The 3,864-nt window shown below is 36.6% G+C and overlaps 1 protein-coding gene and 1 long non-coding RNA gene across 2 annotated transcripts in view; both read left to right on the top strand.

Moving 5' to 3' along the window:
• The first annotated feature begins 261 nt into the window (after positions 1–261).
• Positions 262–872, top strand: LOC117120002. The gene is made up of 2 exons (XR_004447277.1): positions 262–505; positions 646–872. It is a non-coding gene; the product is annotated as an uncharacterized LOC117120002 (long non-coding RNA).
• A 1,446-nt stretch (positions 873–2,318) lies between these two features.
• Positions 2,319–3,864, top strand: part of LOC117120018 (protein FAM124A-like) — a 10,205-nt gene continuing 8,659 nt past the window's right edge. The window contains exon 1 of the mRNA XM_033265021.1: positions 2,319–2,719. The gene's annotated coding sequence lies outside the window, so the exon portion shown is untranslated. The remainder of the gene's footprint in view (positions 2,720–3,864) is intronic.

Raw genomic sequence — 3,864 nt, forward strand, 5'->3', positions numbered from 1 at the left:
CAGGGTATCAGAGGCCTTAATTTAAAGCGGAAAAATGGCGGCCATTTTGAATGCGTAATTTGGAGGTGTTCCCCCAAAGGGATTTTGGGTAATTTTGAGTTCTGAACTTCTCAAGACCTATATTTTCAGAAAATATCAAAATTAGCCGGTGGTACTTCCATTGCCACCTCGACGATTTTTTTTAATGAAAAGGGAAGTATTGTTAGCTGGATTTGTGAGGATCTGTGAATGAATATTAATGAGCTGAAGTGATATGCATATTAATTAGTTTAAAGTAAGTGCCATTCTGTGATAAGTCAATACTAATGAAGTGTGACCATATGTTAATGTCTTAACCAAAGAATGGGGTGTGTTAACTAAAGAAAGGGGGAAGGTAATCTCTAGGCAGTAGACTGGTACACCTCTTGGAGAGAGGATGTAAAGCATGTTATGGTATGTGGCCTGAGGAGCCAGAAATAGCAAATGGAGTGGAGGCTTGGTGTTATAACAGAAACTGGGAATTTAAGTGAGTAATGATTAAGTAACTTAGAATTGTACTTATCTGAGTTCAAATTAACAATGATAATTAAACGATAATTATTACTGTAAATATTACTGATTATATTGCATGGTATATTGAGCCCAGATGGGTTTTACATTTTTCAGTTCCCGACTGACTGGGGACCAGGATATAGGCAATGGTCGTGCAATGTATAGTGAAGCAACCAAAGTGGTTTATTGAGATGGTACTGGCGTTACATAATATAAAGTGCTCAGGAACTGATATATTTGATTTCAACTTGTAAAGGCAAGCCTAAGCTGAGCTGATTTGATTTCGCATATACAATTGGACGCTGTCTCGTACTGTTCTCTTCATTATCTCTTTTATTTTAGAAAAAAAATGAACATTTTAATTTATGACTGCAATTTAATTAAACTTGTTGAAATCTTTACATTATATCTTGATTTGTGTTTAGTTTGTCATGTGTACATACTTAACTGTTTCCTTTCTTTGAACGCATGCATTATATCTACAGCATGCATTACATCTACAGCGCGTATGACAAGCAGTTAGACTAATAACAAATTCACCCCGAGATACTAGATCACGTCCTTTATTTAAACAATTTAATTTGATATAAATAAGGTACAGGCAGTTTTTATATCTAAATATTACCTCCGACAATTACCCCGTCCCTTAAATTTGTAATGGTAATACAAAAAGTAAACGGGTAAAAAAAAAATGTATATACCCTTTTTAAGACTGACATCCAGTCACAGATCTATTTTCATTCACAGACCAAATAACCGGAATGAGCTATATGATAGTCTTTTTAAACTAAGTTCGTTAATTTCGGTAAAAAATAAATTAACAGAGATGCTGTTAGATACTTATTAAAGAAAACTTTCTTACATTTCTTTAAATCATTCATCAAATTTATCATTTTTAACAATTTATCTTGAGAGTCGTCCATGATTGTTGGGACCTTCTGAGGCAGTAAGCTGTCGGGGATGTCATGGTGTCTGATGTCATGGTGTCATTTCCGGACTATATTTGTTAATTTCAATACCCCACCCACTCATCCGCCGACAGAAAATTACTGGATCACCGTGCAACTGCCCAATGTTGCAATTGGTCAAAACCTAGGGCTGAAACACGTTGATGACCTAATGCAGCTGTGTTAGTCCCAGTGGCGTAACGACTATGAGCTCTTCACTGGTAAAAGTCAGGGGACCCGGAGCCTCAAGGGGCCCCAAGCAAATTAAGATTTTTTTTACAAGCAAATAACAAGGCCTTTTATATTATAAAAAAAAATTAAGACCAACAACCACGTGAAACATGAAATTAAATCATGAGCAAATGCATTATGCCCATAAATATTTATTAACTTTAATTTGCTCGTTTTGTTTGGTATTTATTGTAATATGTTTATTAGTGATATGTTTATTTTGGGTCAACTCACGTTACATAAACTTAGAACTCAAATGTGTAAAAAAGGCTTTAAAATATTTCATAGAAAGCTAAAAACGCCGGAGCGACCTGGGCCTTCACCCCAAACCCCTACCGGATCCCCCTTCGCGTCCCCTACCCCCACCGTCTGGGCCCTAAAGGGCCCTTTTCCCAGGGTCCTCCAGACCCTTTGTTACGCCACTGTTAGTACTGCAGATATTTATTAAAGGCAGTTATTACTCCAAGTGGCAAACCTATTGTATTTTTGAATTGTTTTGTATTGATCTTCCCTGGAGTAGTTATAGCATTGATAACAAACTACACTTTGTTCAGGTCGGGTGTTATATATCAGTAGAGTATTTGTATAGCGCACTCTGTTCTCAGTTTATGAACATGGCGTAAAGCCTCACATTGAAGCCACCATACCACAGTGAAATAAAGTATTGATCGACAAAAAAAAATATTTATTTCGGAATTTTCTATTTGCTCGCAGGGAGACCTTTGATTGTATTCTACTTTGTCAAAACACCAACAGGAGAATACATAAGATGTGTTTTGATTTAGGTCGGCAATGCGTTTAAATTAAGTCGCGTACAGTAGGCCTATTTTGATCGACATTCCTCTGTTCGACTTCGACAGTAGTGATGTATAAACCCTGCTACAATCTGCTACGAAAACATATCCCAGGAGCTGGAGCTCGCTAGTGGGCTGGGTATGAAAGATTCACCCCGACCAAAACGCACACAAACGGTATATGTCTCACTTTATTGTAAGCAGAAATTTAATAAGGTAAGATTGTCAGTGGTTAGTTATTTTAAACCGGATATTTCCATGTTTGTGTGACAGGTAAACTGTCAGGCAGGCAGTGGTGGTGCCAAGGGAATTCGCCTTCCCCGTCTGACAGGCATGGACACCCTATCGTCTGACGCCACAAATGTCGTCGGCTCAAGAAAAAATTAAAAATATATAATTTGCCTATCCAAATAACGGTATTTTTATTGGCAGTCCCTATTTGTGGTATAAAAGTACAATTTAGACAATGTTAAGCCATAAAACTCTCCCCGTGAACCCTACCAATGATTTATTGGACCGAGGCTCCAGTCGTCCCTTGGTTCAGAAATGATAACTCATTTCATGTATAAAAGGGGCCTATCTTGTAGTTGTAGGCAACCCGCTATTTGTTTGGGTTTTAGATTGTTTCACTATACGGATACAATTTGTTGTTTTGCCATAATTCCCGGTGCTTATGTCATGGCTGTTCTTTTTATGATTAGTACAAAAGAATCACAATGGTATACATGTTGCTTAAAGGCAGTATTCTCATAGTCCGTACAGCTATGAATTTATTGTGTAGAACTCTATTGAATTGTGGCGTCGTTTCTAGGATAAGGAATAGAAAGATGTATCAGAAAATAATGATATATTTTAACGTTATACAGTAGTATCATTCCATCTAATGCCCAATTTGTACCCAATCCCTTCAACCTCCATGTAATTAACAAGTATATTCGCGAGCCTGAGCTTAAAGGAGGAAGTTCCAAAAAAAAGTGGCTACGCCCACTTTTTGTCATTAAATGTGTTATTAGATATATACATGTTATTATAGAGATGGATATAGGAAATTTTTAATTTGAAAAAGTGCATAAATTAATTATCAAATTATCTAGCATCTTGGGCTAACACATTATGTCAGATTAGTACGGTGAGCGATCAGGATTAAAGTATTATAAAGGAGGATTAAAATCAGCATCGAAACTGACGAAATGGATTTAATCGACAAGTTAAAACGACTGTACCAACAATAGAAATAATATCAACATCAAAGTAAAAGCTGTGTTACCTCAGCAGTGGCGTATAGGGAGTGCGCGGTGAAGTATCTAAAAATTATCTTAAATCACCTTATTTTGAGAATTAACGCTACTTAACTGATCATC

Source organism: Anneissia japonica, unplaced genomic scaffold (assembly GCF_011630105.1).
Source record: "Anneissia japonica isolate Jap-2015-1 unplaced genomic scaffold, ASM1163010v1 scaffold9290_len831353_cov190, whole genome shotgun sequence".
In the NCBI taxonomy this organism is placed as follows: Eukaryota; Metazoa; Echinodermata; class Crinoidea; order Comatulida; family Comatulidae; genus Anneissia; species Anneissia japonica.